The 23,694-nt window shown below is 36.3% G+C and overlaps 1 long non-coding RNA gene across 1 annotated transcript; it reads right to left on the bottom strand.

Moving 5' to 3' along the window:
• Window positions 1–9,318: 9,318 nt before the first annotated feature.
• On the bottom strand, window positions 9,319–14,548 carry LOC122107476. Its single transcript, XR_006147357.1, has 3 exons — window positions 14,539–14,548; window positions 12,254–12,258; window positions 9,319–9,550 (listed from the first exon to the last, which is right to left on the bottom strand). It is a non-coding gene; the product is annotated as an uncharacterized LOC122107476 (long non-coding RNA).
• Between the last annotated feature and the right edge of the window lie 9,146 nt (window positions 14,549–23,694).

Here is a 23,694-nt window from a genome sequence, read left to right as displayed (position 1 = left end):
GTTGTTCCTTTTTTTTTCTCTCCCTCTCCTCCTCCTCTTCCTCCTCCTCCTTCTCCTCCTCCTCCTCCTCCTCTTCGCGGTCCCTCCCTCCCTCCCCTCCCACCCCCTAGCACCACACTACACCTCCTCTGGGTTGCTTTTGGCCGCGTCCGGAGTGTGGCTAATTCTCGGGCTGCTCGCACACCATCTAGCGAGGAGGCGAGCGCGCTGGCGAGTGAGGGAGGAGGCGCGGGGCGGCGGGCGAGCGCGGGGCGGCGGGCGAGCGCGGGGCGGCGAGCGAGCGCGGGGCGGCGAGCGAGCGCGGGGCTGCGATCCCGGCAGCGGCGGCGGCAGAAGCTGAAGCTGTGCGGGGAGCAGCGGCGGCCGCCGGCCCCCGAGCTCGCGCGCGTTGCCAAGCGGCGGTTTCCTTAGCAACCCCGCCCGGGGATGGAGGATGCAGCAGGGCGGGATGGGCGGGGGGGGGGGGGGGGATGAAATTACAAATAAATAAATAAATAAAAATAAAAGATTGAAAAGAGGGAGAGGGGAGGAAAGAAAAATGGGGGGAGGGAGGAAGAGACAGATGACAATTTTTGCCAAGTGAGGAGCAGGAGAGAGGCACCCGGTTTCCTGCACTGTCGTAAGAGCCCGGGGAAGGATGCTCTGCTAGCCAAGTCCTCTGTCAGGGCTGGGGTGAGCAGACGTCCAGGGGCTCTTTCCGTGCCCTCTCTGGTGCGTTTTACCTCCCGAGGCACCTTAACTTTAAAGTCCTCCAAGTTGTGGTCGGCGCCATCATGACGCCGGCGACTGTGAGTTTATTGATGTATGTATTTTCATTTTATTTTTGTTGTTGTTTTTGCCTCGTTTGGAATTTTGAATCCCAGTGGTCACCATGTTACCCGGACGCCCACTAGTTCTTCCCTCGCACCCCCCACTTTTTGGACTAGGTAGAGAAGGTGGCGGGGTTCCCTGTTCTGGATGGGGCACGAAGGGGTACACTGCGTTGGGGGTACCGCGGCTGACTTGTCTGTAGGTGGGGGGTGGGGGGTCAGTCAGTATGGATTGGAGGACGCCTTGTCCTCTTCCCGGTGCGTTTCGACACTAAGTTGTGTGTGTGTGTGTGTGAACGTGTGTGATCAATATGGAGCGTGCGTGTGAGAGATGGAGTGTGTAGCACGCGCGCGGGGCGTGCGCGCGGGGTTTGTGTGCGCGCGGCACGCAGGCGCGCTGGGAGGGACGGGGCGGGTGGTGCTGGGATGCGGAGTCGGAGACTGCAATCAAGTGTTTTAATTGTGTAGAGCTAGGCAGCCCTGTTATGTAAGAGGCAGTTTAACCCCTTTGAGCCTATCGGGCGGAGTGATCAGAAGCATCCGAATCAAGGCAGTGCAGTTACCGGGTTTAAGGAGTCACAGGAACATACATTATCCACCCCCAAACCGGATTGGACAAGCTTCCTTTTTGGACGCACAAGGCAGCAACCTTGGCTCCCGGTACCACAAGCCCTTAAGGGATCCCAGGACGGTGGCACGCTGCCCTCCTAGCCAAGGGCAGAACGGGGTGTTGAGCAGGGAGCCATCTCCTATCCCCCAGTATTTTTTTTTAACCCTCTTGAACTCATTTCTAGACTTAAGATCCGTTGGCTATGCTGGGCCATTTACAAATCAATGAGAGAAGCCTGTAACAGTTTCACCAGTCAATCTTGTTCAGTGAAGAGTTTAGGAAGCCAAGCGGGGAAGTGAAGGAGAGAACCAGGCAATTAAACAGAAGCTACCTCTGTCAATTACTTTCTTCCTCCACTCTCCGCCTTTAGCAGGGCTTGATGAGGATAATCTTCGCTTCATCCTCGCCTCCTTTTTTTCTCCCCTTGGACAAAATAAATAAAGCCAAAGCTTGCACATCCTAACTAGTTTTCCATAATGCTAGCAGGGTCCTTTGGCAAAGCGCGCTAAAGCAATCATCTCTGCAGGGGTCAGCATCCGGCTTCCTCCCCAGACTGAGCTTTTTACGAGGCAGGCAGGGAGTCGTTTTGCTCGGTGGTGCCGGTACTCAGTGATTTTTATCGCCTTGCAAGAGGATATATGGGGGAAGAGAAGGGTTCTTGTCGTCACCGGTGTGACCACCCAACGGACTGAGGGAAGAGACCCTAACCAACGACACGTCCCTGCTCTACTAACACTTTGAGACTCAGCAATTAGCCAAGAGACTTGCCGCAGGAGTTACTGACATTATTAGTATTCAAGCTTAATTCTCAAAACCTGCTTGGAAATAGAAAGTGCAGTAGTATTCCACCGTGGTTTTGAAGCATCAATAAAATGTTAGTCATTTGCGGATGGATGAAAACATTTTCTTTACCGTCTGCTGTGCTAGGGAAATAATTGTCAAATGACAGACTCCCGCTAATACTGATGCCAAATACCTAGATAACACTGTCATCTTGTTAACTGCATTTTTTAAATTCATCCTCGCGTGGCACATGGATGGGATAAAGCTTTAAAATTATCTAGGGCAAAAGAGGGATTAGAAGAATTGGCACGTCATATGCAAAGGAAAAACTATGCAGTTATTATAAACTAGATCCTTGGGGAGAGAAAGAGAAACACAGCTTTCTTCCGGCATGCCGGTGACTCAGTTCAGTGTTATTTTATGCAGGGGCGAAGATCCAAGCATTTGCTAGTATAGACTACCAAACGCATCCTTTTCCTAACTGCTGTTTCCCAGAGATCTGACATCTTCAGTGTCCACAGGGGAAAATGGGACGGGCGGGGGGAGGGGGAGGAGGAGCTTCGGTGACCAGGAATGGAGCTCTGCAGCAGTTTTAATATGTACAACAACCCTTCAGGCTTGTAAATGGAAACTGGAACCACTTCTATTTAAAGGGAAAGAGTTTCTTTTCCTTAATTCGGGTTTCTATCTGAACTTCTATTCACTAACTCAAATGCACGCAACACTTACAACACCCATACCAAGGTAGGTAGCAATGATTCAAACCTAGTTTAGAGATGAAGGGGCTGAGAGAGTATTTATAGGTAGGTCATTGTTATTTAAAGAGTGTGAGGATGTTGGGTGGGGAGGGCCTGTGTGTTTCTGCTGTGCTCTCACAAAAAAAAAAAAAATGAAGCTTTTTATGACATTCTTTCTTTTTGACCTTTCTAAAGGCATATATCTGAGACTGTTTTACAGGGTTTCCAATATTTGCTTTTGAGGTCTTAGAGTTCTGAGGAGAGATATAAATCCCAGAATTCTTGTCTCCTTTAGAGGAATGAAAAAATAAATAATAATAACGGAAGAAAGGGATTTAAGCCAGAACAAAGTAACAACAAAAAGAAAGAAAGCCTTTCATTATCCAGAAAGGTAATAACATTGTTTTAAACTTTTCAAGTGTTGAAGTTGATAAGGTGGAATGAGGTACACCCTTAGAAACTTGATACTATTTTTTTCATAACCATATGCTTTGTTTTTAAATATTTGAATCTATAGAATAGTCAGGATAGAGTTCATTGAGAAGGAAGGTAGAAGCTAATTGTAATAGCTGGTTATGCTCTTATTTTATGTTGATTTATACACCTTTCTTTTATGCCTTCTGGCCTGCATTTTGAATCTCTCAAAGATGCTGAAAAGGGTAATGTTATAAAGTTACTTTAGTTAACATTTTTTAAATCTAATAGTGTAAATTAGATTGTTATTATAGAAAAATAGGACATAAGTGCACCTTTTTGGGGGAAATGGGTGAAGTCAGCTTCATGTGTCTTTTTTTTTTTTTTTTTCCTGTTTAGACTTTGAGACATTTTAGGCAAGACAAGACCCAGAGCCTAATGGAAAGAGCTAATGAAAGCACTTCGTAATTCCTAAAGGAGTCAGTTAGATGCCCTTATAAACAGGGCATATGAGTAATAGCTGTCTAATTTGGTGGATAATTGATTCTCTATTTGAATCAAACTGGTTTAGGTCTGGCCTAAAGCTGACCATTAGTGATGCTTGGTTGGTCAATATCAGATATATAAAGGTCAGGAAATTTCTTGGGGGATTTTCAACCTACTACGTTCACAATTGGGGCCAGGTGATTATTGGGGTGGGGGGGGGGGACACTTTGTGCATTGTAGAACATTTAGAATTCCTAGCCTCCATTCACCAAATGCCAGCAACACCAGTAGATGGCAGTAGTTGAGATAACCAGAATTTCTCCTTACATTGCTGAATGTCCTGTAAGTTGAGGAACAGATCATTGGAAGTTAAGAACTGTCCCTTATAGGCAACATTAATATATATATATACATATATATCAACTTTTTTTCAAGTAAAATAATGAAACAGATTTTTAATCAAAAGAAGAATGCCTTAATTGATCTCTATGCCTACATAAAGGTGCTCTTTTTAAAAATCAATTTAGTCTTTACATAATTGAGTAGCCCACATTAGCACAGATACAATTAATTTAATGACTAATGCAGCAAAACATCTTATGATTTTTTTCCATGTACGGTAGAAGTCTTAATTAAGCAAAAGTGTAATTACAACCTGCAGTTATTCTGCCTTCTCTAATGCTGGAGTTTATACTTTGGGTATGCATAGTTTAGTTACAAATATTATTATAAAATAGATTTGGAGACGTTCTTACAGTCACACAAAGTTTAAACTAATGAATTTGAAAAGAACATTGTTACTTTAGCATTCTCAAATAGATGTGTTTCTAAATGAAGAAAGAGCCTTTTTAATAGCAAGAAATCATTTAAGTTTTGGTATTCTTTATACTGTGAGAGCTACACACTTGAAGAGGGCTATCTACGAGAGTGAACACAAAGTCATTCTAAAATGCATTCCTTAATTCATTTAATTACCAGCATTTTATCATCTTAACTATTAATCATCAATTATGAGAATAAGCCAAAAAGTATGTATGTGTGTGAATTTGTTTTGTTAGAGAAGGGGGGAGATACCTAGTGTGTTTTATTAAAGCTCTTCAACCCACTAGTAATTATAAATGCTTTATTAGGAAAGAATTTATTACTAATATTGTTTTATGAAATATGAGTTTAAAAACATAGCTTTAAAAACTGATCCTAGGTAGAAGGGAAATATCTCAGGGCTTTGTTCATGCTGAGAAGTTCCTCTACCTGAGCTGAGTCCCAGTCTCAGTATATTTATATGATTTTTGTACTTGACTTCTTTTACTGAATATTGTATGCCACTATTACTCTACACTGTTGTACAGCTATTATTTATTATTTTTCATATTGTATCTATGTATCCTTTCATAATAAAACTTATAAAGTATAAATTTATCCATTGTGTTGTTCACAGACAGTTACATTTTATGTTGTATATTATATACACATTCTGGAAATCAGTCCTGAAAAATTTCTTCAGGTTAACCTATGCGCACACAAAACAATATACCACTATGCATCACTGAGAGATGATGGAGTTATTTTCAGGGAAACACATTGTAAGGATAATTTTATTTTATTTTCTGTGGACTTTATAGAGCATACCTACAAAAACCTACTTCACACCTATGCTGCTTGGAGTGGCATACTGCTCTCAGGGTGCAAGCTTTGTAGTCTGTTACTGTACCAAACACATTACAATAGGCAACTGTCACTTTAATAAAGGTAAGTATATGTATGTGTAAACAAACCTAACTATAGAAATAATGGCAGAAAACCAGTTTAAAGTATTTTTAAATGATATCCCTGTATGAGTCACTTATAAGCTGAGCTTACAAGACTGGAAGTTGCTATTAACTATCCAGTTTGTAAATAGTTGGTCAATATCACTTAATATTCACTTCTATGGACTTTATTAACACTATACATTTAGTATATACTAAACATAAAATAAGTTTTCTTTTCCAGTAATAAGCAGAACTTACTATATTTTTTATCTTTTTAATTTTCAAGTCCTTTTTTTAGTTTTATGACGTTTGTAATAATTTATAGCTTAAAACACAAACAACATTGTGCAGTGATACAAAAATTCTATTTATAGCTTATTGAAATTTTTATCAATTTTAATGTTATACTGTTAAATGTTGTGTGGAAAACTAAAGATATAAATGCATGCATTTGCGGGGACTACACGGGGTGAGGCTCACTGTGTCACTAGCTACCTTCTCCACAGCCCCTCCAATGGTAGACTTGCAAGATGATGACAGGCAGCCTTTTTCTTGGATCTCAATGCTTTCTTTTGGGTCCCAACTGGCTATCTTGCCTGAGGGTCTTCCTGAAGAGATGCCACCATTTTCAGAAATATGTCCATGATGGCCTGGTTGGTTGTTTTTGTTTGTTTGTTTTTTGTTGGGGGGTTGTTTCATTATGTTTCTACTGAAACAAATTCTAGTAACTCAAATATATTGTTGGGGGAAGGGGGCATCCGTGTTCTCAAAGTTCAAGCACTTCACTTTCAAAGTTGAGGTTTCATTTCCTTCTCTTGTCTCCTCTTCTGCGATGCATTTCTCTTTCATTCCCAACAACTCTTTGTTAGAGATTCCTCAGAACCACTTTTCAGAAACATAACCTTAGGATTCCTTAAGGTTATGGATACTTGTTTTGTGTGTCTTCTTCCACCAATTAAAGAAGAATGGATGGGATCAATAATAAAGATATTAATACATCTAACTTCTCCATTTTGCTGGCATAGCCCTTTCAGGAAGTCATTTTGCAACAGGAGATGCATCCTTTATAATCATTACTGCTTCTGCAGTGTACCGGCAGTATTAGAGTATTGACATGCTTGTATATAGTGGCGTTTTTATCAGCCCAGATCACAGATAGATATGTATATTTTCACGTTTTAATGAAGCCTGACCCTTGTAGCTCTGTTCTTTCCTTCAGGATGGTAGCTGAGGTTTACTTATCAATTTGCCTGGCAAGCACTAACAATCACCAATTTATTTTACCCTTACTGTTCATAATCACTTTTAATTCCATTTTCAAGTAAGTCATCCCACCAGGCATCTGAGTGTCAACATTACCAGTGGGTTTTTATGCTCCAGACAATAATGAACAAAACAAGATTAAACAAGCAAAAGAGAAAATGATATCACTTGAAAACAAGGTAAATATGAAATGTATGAAGCTATTGTTTGTTGGCACAACGTCTGTTGCCGGCATAACATGACATGCTATTTTATAGTAAACAGTTCTTATAAGTAGAGTATATTCTAAAGCAACAATAAAATTGCAGTATAGTAAATACATAAACCAGGAACCACTGTTTGTTATCATTATCAGGTATTATGTACTATATGTGAATATATGTTTAACTTAGATAACTGAAACAGTAACAGGCTTGTTAACCTCAACATAACCACACATGATAATGACAGTATTAGGCAGTAGGAATTTTTCAGTTTCATTGTCATTTTACCACTAGGATATATGTGGTACATCTCTTACTGAGTTCTATTCTGTTTTTCAGTAAGTGCATAAAGTGGAGGGAGAGAGTTAGAGAGGGTTGAAGAGAAAAGGAATCCAAATACTACAGAGCAAGTTGATAAACTGAAGACTGGAGTCCCAGAAAGAAAGTTTGTATCATGTTGGTTTTAGGGGCCACCTATGGCAGAATTCTAACTCAGGGCACCATCCTCTGTTTTCTTTGAAGGTCTTCAATTGATTTAATGAGCTTGACTCAAATTCCAAGGGATAAAAAATACCTATGGATTTGAATGTGAATTTCAGTTGAAGTAATAATATTCACAGTAAAATCCAGATTGGCCATTGATCACAGACTATGTGTAAGGCCTGATCAAGGTGAGAAAAACATAAAAGTGACCATCACTCAGCTTTATCTCCGTGTCCATCCTGTGCTGATGGTGGGTGATCCATTCTCATTTCAGTTTAAATAAAATTGTGATTTTTAAAAAAATAACACCAACTCTTTGCTAAAACTATGTTCTAATATATTTGTTACTTGGAACTTTTACAATTGACAAAATTTGAAGTCATTATTTTTTTTAATTAGTCAATTTCTGGAAATGGTTCTTTTTTTTTTTTTGTCCGGTTGTGGGGCCTGAACTCTGGGCCTGGGCGCTGTTCCTCAGCTCTTCAGCTCAAGGCTAGCGCTCTACCTCTTGAGCCACAGCACCACTTCTGGATTTTTTCTTTTTGCTTATGTGGTGCTGAGGAATCGAACCCAGGGCCTCAGGCATGCAAGGCAAGTGCTCTACCACTGAGTCACCTTCCCAGCCCCTTGAAGTCATTATTTTTTTAATTCAATTTTAATTTATTTTCATCATTTTTTTCGTCATGATCCAGATATTTTTAAATGCCAAGAAAATTAACTTTCCATGATATGTCAGGGATAGGCACTAAAAAAACAAAATCAGACTGCAAATGTGTTATACAAATGAAAATATCAAATAGAGATCCAGTTATCAAAATGAAAGCATTCAATATATTAAAAGTTCACAATTATTTGTATAGCACACATAAAAAGTCAGCTTGCTAACTAATTGTTGTGATTTTAAAGAACTATTGCAGAAGATTGACGAAAATAGATTTATTAGTGAACTTATGAAGAGGTTAACAAGCCTGAAACAAGTATTAAAAAGAAATTTGTGTCTTTATTAGAATGGTGTTAGGCTTTAAATATACTAATTTTGGTAATCAAATTACTGTTTGTAGTTCTTGTTTTTCTTAGAGCTGTAAGTCCAACCATCTTGTCTTGTTTTTTGAAAACAAGAAACAGAATGTAAGTAATCAGAAAGCACTAGCAGGCATCAGTTAATCTAAGATACTAGCTTCTTAGTTGCAAAGAAAACCATTGTTGGGGTAAGGGAGAGGGAAATGGAAGCAATTCATAATAACTGGAATTCCATGAGTGCATATGCCAAGTCTCATGAGGCTATTTTTAAAATTTATTCTTTACTTGGTCATTTTTTGTACCTCAGATACTAATTTTTCTTTGACATTTTTTCCTCAAAGTACAAAAAGTATGAAATATACACAAACTCTTGCACTGCACACTTAGAAGTGTACAATTCAAGCATTATAGAGCTATCTACATACTGATAAATCCCATCAAATCTTGGATAATTCAATAATATACAAAATATCAGGGCACAGAAAGAACTAAAACCCACTGCTTTTGTTACACATAAGATTCAAATACTCAGTCTAAAGAAAAACAATGATTTTGGCTCTCTTCTACATTTGCATGTTGATACACTTATTTAAATATTCCTGTATAATCATGTTTGGTCTTACTATTCAAGTCAGGTTTAAAACCTCAAACCCAGCCATCCAAATAAAACAAATAATCAGAAAGATTATCTCTTTTCCATTTCCCAAGCCCCAAATAACTAGGAAGTCAATTTTAGGACATGACTCCAAACGCTGGATTGTGACTACAAATGCTAGGTCCAATCCTAGGTTCATAATCCTTTTTGGTGTGGCATACTTGGTAGAACTCAGGCGTGGAAGCCAGCATCGATCCTCCAAACCAAACTGCATATCGTTGCATGTGGTGTGTAATAACTTGCACATCAATAGGTTTTGGCTTCAATCTACTGCCACTCAGTTCCTCCCTTAATTTCAGCCTGGCATCTACAGTTCTTTTCAAATCTTTTTGCAACCTTGAAGTCATTATTGAAGTGTAAATTCTCCCAGTACATTGCTTGATATATTACTTTACATATATTTTTGTATTGTAAAGATACCGTACAAAAGGGTTATAGTTACATGAGCCAAGTAATGAGTCCGTTTCCTAAGAAGTCCCCTCCCCTCCTCTCAAGTTAGGTTGGACCAAGAAAAAAGAAGACAACATTCTTTTTTGGAAGTATATAACTTTCATGAGGTCCAAACCAACTTTTAATAGGGACGTGATAAAATAGTGAACCATTCCTCCTTTGGAATTATAGCTAATCAAATTACTTCTCTTGGAGCCAATCAAATTCTATTAACTGAATATAATGCTCAGAACTTATTCAAAACAACTGTTTTTCAAGCTAGAACTCATGTTTTGCATTTCATCTCCCCATTATTTCCCCATCATACTATCAACTCCAAGCAACCACTTTTCTTCTTCAAATTTATATTTAAATTAACATTTATATTTCTAGATTCCATGCATAAGTGAGATCATGCAATCATTTTCTTTGTGTATTCCTGAATTTCTATCACCATCTGATTGAAATTTCTATCAGATGCTGATAAAAATACCAAATATTTGTACCCTGTTTCCAATGGTTGATACATGCTTTAGCATGTATCACAATTTTCTGCTTTTAATATACTTTATATATTTGTGGAACACATTTTTTCCATTTGTCTGTTTGTATACACTTAAATTGTTTCCATATTTGAACTATTGAAAATCCTTCCTTATTTCCCTCCTTCTTTTCTTCCTTCCCTCCTAACTTCCTAATTTCCTAGCTTTCTTTTTTCTTTTTCCATCTCCCTCAAGAAACCACTGTTAAGATGAAAAACTGATTAAATGAGCCCTACTTGGCAGTGCAGATATCTGTATGTGGTGATGACATTATGTTTTCTGCTGATAAGTACCTAGACTCAGTATCTCAGAGTCATATGGCCCTTGTACTTTTAATTTCTGATCTGTTTTCCGTAATGTCTATACCAATCTATGTTCTCATCAACAGTGTAAAGGATTATCTGTTGTCTAAAACTTTGTCAAAATTTGTTGTCTCTTTTTAACTATGACCATACATCCTAACATGTGCATCACAATTTTCATGTGTTTTTCTTTAATTATTATTGATCCTTCTAACATCAATACAAAAGAACATAGGAATGAATTTAAATTGATAAATAAAAATAAACTGAAATATTTATGAAAAATTACAGATGATAAAAATAAATGGAACTATATCCTATGCTCATGGAACAGAAAATTTAAGAACATTAAAACATATATCCTGCTCCCAAATAATATGCAGATTTAATGTAGTAGCTGTCAAAATTTCACTGATATTTTCCACAGGAAAAAAAATCAGTTTAAAAATTTGTATGGGACCACCAAAAACTTGGAGCAGCCAAAAAATACCAAGGGAAAGATGAAGTTGAAGGCATCACAGTTTTTTAATTAAAATATCTTTAAATGGTATTACAACACAAACACTATGTTACATTATAAAACTGAAATGCAGAGGAATGAAACAGAGCACAATGTCTAGAAATAATTCTAAATGCATATAGAGAGGTAGAGGTAATTTCAACCATAATAGCAAGGAGTGAAAGGACACAATGGAAAAAAGGTAGTCTATTCAGCAAATGATGCTGAGAAAATGCTACTTCCACAACAGTAAAAGTGGTCCCTTACAGTAAACAAAATAATCACTTCCAAGTATACAAAATAATCAAGTCAAAAGACATGAAATGCATAAATGTAAGGCGTGTAGCTATAAAAGTTCTTGAAGGGATCAAGGGGAAGATATCCTTGATATTGGTCACAGCAACATCACAAATACTTTCCTTGATTGATTGAGTTTTAGCTGTCATACCAAAAGGTTGGACTACAGATCAAAAATAAATAGGACATCAATCCTAAAAGCTTTTTACAAAGGAAATAAACAAAACTGAAATGCTCACATAAGGAAAGGGAAAGTTCTTGGCAAAACACGCCTGCTAATGGTTTGCTATCCAAAATTTGTAAAGATATTTATAATACAATGATATAAATCAAATGACTCCAATTAAAAATGACAAAGAGTCTAAAAAGATATTTCTCCTAAGAAGACAAAAACATGTTTCAGCATACTAAGAAGTACACAGATCACTAAATATCAAGGAAATTTACTTTTTTCAAGTAAGCTCAATCTAGCATTCATCTTTCTGTGTTGTGATGTCCTATAGTTTATTCATTATCAGTATGGACTGCATGTAAGTAAAATTCATAAGGGAAATAAGAAAAATATTTTACTGTTCGATGAATTTAATCACAAAAGTCTCACTCAGTTTATATGTCAACACATACAGGCCTGATTTCTGTGATATTACTGAAGTTGGTAGGATTCTATTAATCTATGTTTTGTTTTTTCAACTTCATTTCTATCACTGCTATCAATTGTATTTGTCTATCAGAAAAAATTTTTTGCAACTATTAATCAGTTGTAAAGATGTATGTATTAAATGGAAAGACCTGTTGGTTAAAAGTAAAAGCAAAAGGATGGAAAGGTAGTTCAGTGGTAGAGTGCTTGTCTTGCATGCATGAGGCCCTGGGTTTGATTCCTCAGCACCATATAACCAGAAAAAGCCAGAAGTGGTGCTGTGACTCAAGTGGTATAATGTTAGCCGTGAGCTGAAGAGCTGAGGGAAAGCACCGAGGCTTAGAGTTCAAGCCCCACAAACAAAAATAAAGTAAAATAAGCAAAATTTCATATGGTTACAAGTTAATTTTAAATCAATACATCTATTTTAAATAATAATTTCAACTATAGTAAAATTGAAGACAAGAGGTCTAAGTCAGAATGTCTAGTTTTAGTCAGGAAAGGGTGAAGGAAAATGAATCTGTTTTCTTGAATTCTATTTCAGCCCTTGTAAAGAAAAAAAAAGATGGAAATAATATGTAATCTCCAAGGCTCTTTCCAAAATAATTGGATGGACTTGATATTCTCAGAATTGAATGTTTAGGCTTATTGCTACAAGGTAATGGGTCATCACAGTGCTTCCCAACAGAGGATATTTATTCTTATACACATTTTCTATCTTTCAATTGGTGTATATATGGTGACTGGATATGAAGAATGTGGCATGTATTTTCTGTTTTATCATTATAAAAAAGACTAAAATGTAAGTGACAACAAAACTCATTTTCTTTCTTGGAGCTCAAAAGACAAATTAGAACCGTGAGACATAGATGTGAACACAGGGATAAATTACCAGTGTTTGGGTGGGTCAAGTCTATATTTATAGAATTATTTAGAATACATAGATAGAGAGAGAGAGATTTGTGATTTTGGTAGAGATAAAATGGTTTTATTTTAACTTAGTACAAATTTTTTTCTGGCTTGCTCATCTAAATGGATGTTTTATGTGCGCAAACATATTCACACATATATACAATTTATAAGAAATGATACTAAGCCAGGCGCTGGTGGCTCATGCCTGTAATCCTAGCTACTCAGGAGGCTGAGATCTGAGGATCGCGGTTCAAAGCCAGCCTGGGCAGGAAAGACCGTGAGACTCCTATCTCCAATAAACCACCAGAAAACTGGAAGTGGCGCCATAGCACCAAGTGGTAGAGCACTCGCCTTGAGCTGAAGAGCTGAGGGACAGCTCCCAGGCCCAGAGTTCAAGCCCTAGGACCGACCAAAAAACAAAAACAGAAACAAAAAGATACTGAAAAACTAAAATTAAGCTTAAACAATATTAAATTCAACCTGTTTCAGTAATTTTATAATTGTGAAAAGTCTGCAGTCTAAGATATATTTCCTAGACCTGAGAATGTGTACATGAAACTTGCAAATAATTATTCCTTAAAACAATGAAAATTATGCTCTATTTCCCTAATTATAATCAAGAGGTTACACAATTATCCTGATCTGTATGTTTTAATTTGATTCATGAGGTAAGATTTATTTATAATAATTTATGGGTGATCTAATTTGCTATTGCCCAGAAAGCAGAACCAGATGCAATCAAGAGCTCCTAATGATATTTAATCCTGTCTCCTCTGAGAAAGGAGAGAAGGGTTGTGGCCAGACAATAGCATAATTTCTTCTATTCTGATTAGGTCATATTTCCTAAATGCTTTGTCTATTGGCCATATTGCCATTCACAAACCAATTTTGACATTCCCAAATGACTCATTTGTTTGGAAGAAATACTTGTTTTATTTTTTAATTGAGGGGTCACATGGCTCTTGAAGACTAAAACTATATTTATTTTATTATGACTGATTTTCTAGTATTCCAGACAATTTTCATTTCAGATAGAAAGTAACATCATTAAGAGGGATGATGGATTATTATTTATTATAATCATTTTTAAATTAATGACAATTTATATTTATTATAAAACTTCCTCAATTATATATTTATTTCAAAAACAGCTTTGTTTTAGTTGATTATCAATTTCTCTAAATTACCTTTTGACCCATGATACAATTAGTTCTATAAAGTATTAGGTGCAAATAAAAGGACTTAACACTGGTGCCAAACAAAGAAGATTGAAGGGAAAACAGATAAGAAGTATGAACATACTTAAAACCTACCACCTTCATTGACAATTTATTATTCGCCAAACACTGTAATTTTATTAATTCACTTTGTGTAATATTACTTTACATATATATGCTACAAGTATTTTCTTTTACAAAAATTGAATAGGATGAACAGAAGTTCATTTATATATTTACTCCAATATATTAATCACAACTGTAATGTAAAATATTAAAGAAAAATAATATAGTCTGTAAGATTTTGTTTGTTTTAACATTATTTTAAGACCTATTACTCTTTTCCTTCTATTTTACTTAGGCTTGAAAAATTAATCACTATTTGATTTTTTCATCACTAAAACATACCATATCTCAAAATGGTGATTAAAATGATCTCTGTTGAGCCTCTCTTAAACCCTAATAGATTTAGCCCCAATCTTTGCAAACTACAAAATCTATTGTTCTCTTAAACTTTAGACACTTGCCATTATCCTGTGTGAGAATATCCTAAACCTTTAACAAGTCTAATCACTACAGGATCAGGAACTTCTCCTGATGTAATAAACTCCTTGTTATGAATTATGGATTTCTTCCTAGAACTACTCTACTAAAATACTACAAACTCAGCCCGTTAATCACAGAAATACATTTTTTCTACAGTTGTGGAAGTTGCAAGTCAAGCACCAGGATTCTGTCAAGGTTAGTTTTTTCTAAGCAATCTTTTCTTTGCTTGTAAATGTCAATCTTCTTCCTGTGTCCTCTCCTGGATTCCCCTAGGCCAGCATGCATATTGTCTATTTTATTATTTGTAAATTCTCCAGTCACATTTGATTAGGGACCCATTTTTACAATCCCTTTAACCTTATCCTTTTAATAGTTCTATGCCCAAATATAACATTGAAGATTAGTACTTCAGTACATGAAGTTGGAGTTTACAAATTTATGTTCATAATAGTGTCTTTTCCTTGATGTCTGATTTGCTTAAAATTTTATCCCAATATTTTATCCCAATATTTATCCCATATAGCAGAGGCTCAAGAATACATATACACACACTTCAATCTAAACATAATATATAAAGAGTTGTCATTGTGAACAATTTGGTTCAGATTCTTTTTTTCAATCTTGGAGATATGCTCATTCCACAGGAAGAACCCTAGACATACAAAGGAGCTGGCTGCTACACATATAGACTGTGTGTCCATAAGAATGATACTGGAGAGCCCACATTCCTATTCTACCTATAAGACCTGTTCCATTTTTTACTCAAGCTGATTTATTGTCTCATTATCTCAACTTTCAAGTCTGCTTATGGGAATTTACTTAAGTGTGGACAACATCCATCTAGCCGGTATCAGGATGACAGATGAAAAAATGTCCATGAGATGATATCTCATATTTAATACTTTAATACTAAATACACTATCATGAGACAAGGAATGAGTTTAACCAAGAGATATGATTAAACCTAAGATTTCCCTCCCAAACACCATTTTATAGAGTCAAATTGTCCAGAGGCTAGCTTAAGGGAACAGATCAAAAGGGCATATCCTAAGAGATAGATAACAGGATATCAGAACTTGGTAAGATGAATAGTTTCAGTAACAGATCCTTGATACCAGGAAACAGTGAGAAAAGTACATAGAAAGACTCTTCCTGTATGTTGACAGAATTACCGCAGATGGTCAACAGTCATCAATCACACTGCCAGTGGTTTTCCGCTGGCATCAGGCAATTTCCAAGCACACCACCTAAATCCCCTGTACCCAGACCCCATGGAACCCACGGGTTCCCCCAGTGGCACATAAAGGAATGGGAAATTAGTTTTTGCATTAGAGATAATAGTTCAAGTCGGAGGCTACAATGCTTGATAAGAAATGTACTCATTATCTTGCCCATGTAATTGTAACCCCTCTGTACAGTATTTTCACAATAAAAAATAAATAAAAATTAAAAAAAGAATCTAGGATATATCAGAAAAAAAGTGTAAAATTGACCATAAAATGAGTAGTTAAATAGGAAGTAACACATGTTAATGCAGAAGAAAGTAACTGTGCAGACACTGTTAATGATGCCTTCTAAATGGATTTGACTTGTAATATATACTTAAGTCAAGAGAACGACATGGTCATATGTGGTTTAGAAAGATAATTATAGGCATAATATGAAAGACATGCTAGAAATGGAAGTGCCAATACAAGAAGGAATGATGTAGTTAATCATATGACATGATTATATTCTTATGACAAAAGAGCACTGTCATTTCCTTTTATTTGTAGAGAATAGAATGTAAACATAAATGTTTCCATTTAATGTATACATTGGCTTTCAAATTTATAACCTACTTGAATATGATATGCTAATAGTAGCCAATGATTCTTTTGAAATTATTTGGTCATATTAGCCAAGGAAAGAGTAAAATACACTATTTTAAAATATTAGACTTTCATATTTTGATAAGTAAAATGAAGAAGAAATTAATATAAACAAACCCAAAGCTCACATGAAACATAAATTAATGTGAATACTGCCTGAACAAAAAGTGAATATTCAGAACAGAACAAAACAGAGAAAAAAAATCATTGATGTTTCTTATGTTGAACTACCTTTGCATCACAGGAATGGAACCAACTTGATCAATATATATGATATATTCTCTTTTTTTCTAATATTTTATTTTGATCATTTCACATTTTTCTTAAATGTTAAGTTTTACTTATGAATGCTATGTCATTCATTTATATATTATTATTTTAGTCTCTATTTCATTTATTTATGATCTGATTTTTACTACATCTTCCTTTGACTAGTTTTGGTTTTGATTTACTCTTGTTAATTTAAGTTATTGAGATCCATCAGTAAGTTATTTTATGTAGTCACTCACAGTTAAAAATTTCCCTCTTAGAAGTATGTTTGCTGTGTTCCACAACTTCTTGTTTTCTGTCTACTTTTTAAATTTTTATTTTAGAAATTGTTTGAATTTCTCACCTGATTTCTTCAGTAACTACCTTAAATTTTCCACCAGTTTTTTATTATTATGGAAAAGTGCTATTTGATCATCATGTCTTTGTATAATTTCAGTGATTTACAATGATTTCTAGTTTTATTCCATTATAATCTAATAATATGCAAGAATTTTATTTCAATTTTTGTTGTAGTTATTTTTTTGTGTTGAAACATATTGTCTGCTTTAGAAAATCAGTATGCTGATGAAAACAATTTTTTTTTCTGCCACTTTTACATTGTGTATCCTACAAATGTCTCCTAACCCCGTATTTTTATTTTTTTTCTTACTTTTTGTGGTATTGCGGTTTAAACACTGGCCTTAAGACTTGCTAGACAAGCACTCCACCACCACTTCAGCCACACCACCAGCTACTTTAATATTGGATTTGTGTGTGTGTGTGTTTGTGCATGCACACGTGTGTGCACACACGTGTGCATATATGCAGGCCAGTTCTGAGGGGTTGAACTCAGGGCCTAGCTGCTATCCCTGAGAAGTTTTTTTTGTTTTTTTGTTTTTTCCTCAAGGTTGATGTTCTACCACTTGAGCCAGAGCTCTACTTCTGGATTTTTTGGTGCTTAATTGTGGATAAGTATCTCACAGACTTTCCTTTCCTGAGCTAGCTAAAAATCTCAATCCTCAATCCTTAGGTTCTCCAATAAACTAGGATTACAGGCATGAGCCACTAGTGCCTGGCAAATAGATTTTTATATGGGGAAAACAATTTGAGTACTGGTGAAAGCTGGATATTAATATGACCCTCAATTATTTTATTAAAGTCCCCTGTGTTAGGTAGCTTTCTATTTTTTGTGACCAAATCACCTGAGAATACAACTTTATTGGAGGGGTTATTTATTTTTGCTCACTGATTCAGAGATTTAGTGAATGTTGGATAGCTCTGTTGGATAGCTCTTTTACCTTGAGCCTGGGGTCATGTACACTGTGGTGATGCGGGCATGTGAAGAAGGAGGCTCTCAACCTGTAGCATATAGGAGACAGTATAGGATTAAGAGCCTTCAAAGGCACTCCTTCAGAGAGCTTCATTCGGCTGGGGCTTACCAACTAAATTTCAAAATAATGCCACCTGCTTCCAAATAGTGCCCTGGGCTGTGATTAAAGACTTCAACACGTGAGCCTGTTGACAGAATTTTATATTCAAACCATAATATTTTCTAGCTTCATTGTGAGTTTCATTATCCAAAATGTATTTCATCTTGGAACTGTACATGTTGACACACACCTGTAATCCCAGTTGCTCAGAGTTAAGGATAAGAAGGATCATGGTTCAAGACAAACCTAGCCAAAAAATAAGGTCTCCTTTCAATAAATAAACCAGGTCTGGTGATGACTGTGTATTCCCAGTTTTACAAGAGACATAGGTAGGTTGATCATGGTCTGTAGCCATCCTGGGGAGAAAATGTGGAACTCTACCCTAAAATAAACACAAAAGCACTGATGATACAGTTCAATCAATGCCTTGACATTAAATGCCAGTATGGCTAAAAATATGTATTTAATCCATTTTCAAGTGTTGTCAAGGTCATACCAGATTTAACATTATTCAAAAGCTTATTTTTAATGTCACTACTGAGATAGAAGGCAATTGCTTAACAGTGAGCTCCTGTAAAATAAAAAGAAAATTAAATACTTCCAGAGATGATGCCACTGAGTAGATATCATTATTCCATAAAAGAGAAAACAGGTTCATAAAGGAAAGAAGTGATAAAATAAGATAAAACCCAACAAAGGCAAACACTAAATCCTCTATACTGCTTATACTGTGTTCTCCATGTTTGCTGTAAGTCCCAAAGTACTTAGGTAGTCCACCCCTAAGCACTGACACTTGTAGCTCACACAGCTTCTCCCTGGGATGGCGCCACTCACTGAAAGCTTTTCTGGACAGATATTCCATGTTCCTTGTATCTCTAAGTTCCTGTAGTCTCCACTGAATCTCTGGCTTCACTTGCCATTTCATTCATCACCTCTCAGTGGTTCCCACAGATTGCCCAGCATCCCGGGCTTTACTCTGAAACCTCAGTGGAAGCATCATTCCCCTGTGACTCTTGAAGTTTGCAAACTGGCAAAGCCATCACCAAGTAAACAATGCCAAAGTCTAATGCCAGCATGTACAGTGGCCATGCCTCTTTTTGACCTGGCAGGGGCAGTCTCTGGGTGCCTATGTGACTCAGTATGTTTAAACAAATCCTGGCAAAACAACTTTCACTTAAACAGCTCCGAGCAAGAAGGGTATTGTGTTCCCTCTGGCCCCTGGAGGTCTCCAGGAATAATCTTTTAAATGTGTTTACACATTTACAGCCTTGAGTCTGTCACAAGTTGTCTTCTTTGATTTCTAAGATTTCCATCTTTTCTATTGCCCTGGTGCAAACTACACAGTTCTTTTTAATGACTCTAATCTCTTTAACATTATCCTTGACCCTAACTATTACTCCTAACTGAATGGTATGGTTTCTCTGATCACTCTTCTCTGCTGTTCTTCAAATTGTCACTAAGAACCTACCTAAAAGCAGCTAGCTGCAAGAATCTCACAGCCTCAAGGCTGAACTTCTTTGAAGTCTTCCCATGATTAGTTGATCACCTTTAGGTCCAACCTCCCACAGTTTCAGAACAGGTTCTTTACCAAGTGTAACATGAATGCCCTCATGCCAATTCCTAACAGAATCCTTGTTCCAACCTCAAACCTCTGGAGTGTTTTATTTTCTGTCCATTTCCTACGGGCATCTATAATTGTGAACAAGAGTCATCCATTAAGCTGAGAAGAGTCATCCATTAAGCTGAGTTTATAGCATTTTAGGACTTTTCTAGCCTACGTCTGCAAATAGTTCCAAATTCTTCCTGTAGTCCCCCTCCAAAAGTTCAAGAATCACATGGTCAGGTTTAGTTACAACACCTGTATTTCTGGTCTCAATTTTTTGAGAAAGCGTAACTCAAGATTATCTAGTTTCCTTCATGGTTTCAGGAGTTTCAGTGCCTGGTTGGCTGGCTCTTGTACGTTGGGCCTGAGACAAAACTGAACATCATGCTGTCCGGAAATGTAGAGGATAAGCTTGTTTAACTTGAGGTAGATAGGAAGCAGAAAAATAGGAAAGGACTTGGAGCCAGGTATAATCTTCAATGCCTCTCCTCCTGGGACCTCTTCTTCCTGCAACGTTGTGCCACCTAATACCTCCTGCAAAATAATGCCACCATGTTGTGATGAAACATTTCAACATATGAGCTGTGGGACACATTTCATATTCAACCCATAACAGGTTCTGTATTTCTCTTAATTGTCTGTGGTGTCTGATTTATAAAATTAGATGCTCTAAATGTCATTGCAAAAACATCATCATCTTTCCTGTTTCTGATAGAACCAGGCACAAGCCTTATACCTTTGAATTATACCTTCACCCCTAGGTTTTTGAGAAAAGGGTTTGCTCCATAGCTCACATTATGCTTGAACTTGCTATGCAGTCTGCATTGATCTTAGGGAAACAATGCAATCTACAGTATTAGTCTTTCCTCACTGACTTATTTTGTTTATCTATCCATGTAGGATTTCCCTTTATGTTAGTTCTTGTGCAATACTGCAAGAGTATAGCTAACTGTTCATGATGCTGGTTTTATTTCCTACAGATGTGTATCCAGAAATGGAAGTGCTACATGATGAATTTGTTTGCTTTTGTTTAGTTTTGAGACAAAAATTTCCTTATGTAATCCAGATTGAACTCCAACTAATGATGTTGATGCCCCAGCCTCTCAAGTGCTAACATAGCAGGCAAGCCTCACCATGACTGACTGTGCCTTTACTTACTGCGTGAGCTTTTGAGAAATTGACACTATTTCTGGATTGATTCTCTTTACTCCAAATCAATTCTAGCATTTTTTTTTTGGTTTGTATATTAGCCATCGTAGAAAACTATCATGTGATTGCTCATTATCACTTTTCTTTTCTTTTCTTCAATGATTTGTGATATTGAGAACCTTTTCAGACTTCTTTTGGCCATTTCTATGTCTTCTTTGGAAAAATATCTACACAGGTAGTTTGGCTGTGTAAAGAAGTGAGTCATTTACTGTGCTATTGAATTGTATGAGTTCTGTATACATTTTGGATGTTAACATCTTATCAGATATTGTTTTGTAAAAGTTTTCTCTCATCATATTTGCAGAAACTTTTAGATTCATGTAACCCCATTTGTTGATTGTTACTTTTGTGTTCATATATGTGCTTTTCATAGCCTATCCAAAAACTGCTCATCTTTTTTCTGATAAGAAATTCAAAAGAGTCTTATAAAATTTCAGGGTTTTTTATTTTTTCCATTTTCTTTTAAAAAATATTGTGAAGACGCTGTACAGAGGGGTTAGAGTTACATGAGGAAGTTTATGAGTACATTTCTTGTCCAGCATTGTTACTCACTCCTTTGTTGTTCTCCTACTGTTCTTTTCCTACCCCACTCCTCCGCTCCCCCACAAGTTATAAAGTTCATTTTCAACATAATGTTTTGTGAGTCTCATTGTTGCAATGGGTCATCCTATGTCCTTGTTTCAGCGTTTTGTTAGTCCCTTCTTTCTCCCCAAATTAGACAATGGTGCAGGGTACCAAAATCAAATACAGTGACAACAGGGGATATACTATAGGGGGAAGAACATACACAAGAAACAAAAAAATCATATAGTACATTAAAAAATAACAACAAAGAAAAGTCTCTTGTGTCCATATCTTGGGGTTCATTTTACTTAGCATCATTTTATATGTCATATGTACATAGCTTTTAAGATTTTCTGCTCATCTGATAAGATTACCCTAGTGTGTACTAATTACTGCATTATAAGGGAAACTATGGGACCTATATTTCTTTGGGTCTATCTTACTTCACTTAATATGATTTTTCCAAGTCTTTCCATGTCCTAACAAATGGGGCTGTATCATTCTTTCTGATGGAGGAATAGAACTCCAGTACATACATATATACATATATATATATATATAATATATATATATGTGTGCATACATATATGTGTATATATATATCACATATTCTTGATCCATTCATCTACTGAGGGGCATCTAGGTTGGTTCCCTATCTTAGCTATGGCGAATAACGCTGTGATAAATATATTTGTGTTGGTAGCTTTAGTATGGCCTTGTTTGTGATCATTTGGGTAAATGCCCAGAAGTGGGATTGCTGGCTCAAAGGGGAGTTGTGTAGTCTTTTAAGGAACCTCCATACTGCTTTCCAGAGTAGTTGAACACATTTATACCCTGCAGGGCTTGTTCACAACAAAGGAGATAGTAAGATCAATAGAAATCAACAGAAATCGCACGGATTGGGAGAAGATCTTCAGTAGCCATACAAGTGGCAAGGGCCTCATATTTAAAATTACTTAGAACTCAAAATTAATTAAGGTTTTATCTATCTTTTGTTCTTGAATTTAGGCTTTGTATTTTAAGTTTTGTAGAAAGTTTCATTGAATATTTCATAGGGATTACATTGAATCTGTTGACAGCTTTAGATAGTATAGATGTTTAACAACATTAACCCCTCCAACCCATGAACATGGAATAATTTTTCTTTTATTTATGTCTTCATTTCTTTAACCAATGGTTTATAGTTTGTGGCACATGAATCTGTCACCTGCTTAATTATTTTTTTATTTTTTTGCTCATTTTCATGCTATTATGACTGGTAAGTTTTTCTTTTCTCTCTCCATCAGAGTCCTTGCTAGTGGGACAGAAATAGAAGTGGTCATCTTTGTTTATTTTGTATTATGCAACTTTATTACATTTGTCATAAGTTCTAACAGTATTTTGGTGGTCATGTAAGATTTTCAATGCAGAAGATCTTGTTGTCGGCCTAGAGGCAACTTAAATTCTTCCTCATCTGGTTGCTTTTTGTTTATTTGGGGATTTGAACGCATTTTTCTGTCCTAGGCCTGAGTTTTCATGTTAGGATTCTGTACTAGGAGGGAGGGAAATGGTATCCTTTACTTGTCCTCATCTTAAAGAAAAGTCCTCAGCTTTTTACAAAGGAATTTGATATTAGTGATGAACTTTCTGATGTAACCACTGTAAGTTTGTGATACTACTTATTCTTTACATATCTTGTTGAATTTTTATTGGTATACATTTTATATTGAAGTTATTTTGCATCTCTTGATGTGATAATGGATTTTTCCCCTACCATTCTGATGAAAATACTGATTTGCATATGGTGACCTATCTTGGCCCCTTAGAAATTAATTGCTCTTAGTTATTGTGTATGAGTGCTTAAAAACCCTGTCAGGTTTTATTTGAGGATACTGTTAAGGATTTTACATCATGGCTGATCAGAAATCATCTTCTGTAATTCTCTTTTCTTTTAGCATGCTTATCTTGTTTTCATATGAGAGTAATAATGGAATGGCAAGTGTAAGTTTGCAATTTTTCTAAGTTCTTCAAATTTTGGAAGAGTTTGAGGAAGATTGAAATTAATCCTTTATCATATTATTGATAGCATCATTCTGTGAATCCAGCATTTTCCTCTTGTGTGTTTCTTGTTTATACTGCTTCAGTCTTCTTCATTCTTTTCTTCAAATTTTCTCTTTATGATTATGTATTGTAT

This window comes from Dipodomys spectabilis, unplaced genomic scaffold (genome assembly GCF_019054845.1).
Source record: "Dipodomys spectabilis isolate Male_0828 unplaced genomic scaffold, ASM1905484v1 ptg000002l, whole genome shotgun sequence".
NCBI lineage: Eukaryota > Metazoa > Chordata > Mammalia > Rodentia > Heteromyidae > Dipodomys > Dipodomys spectabilis.
Note: the sequence above shows the minus strand (reverse complement) of the source record. Positions and strands in the feature narration are given on the sequence as shown.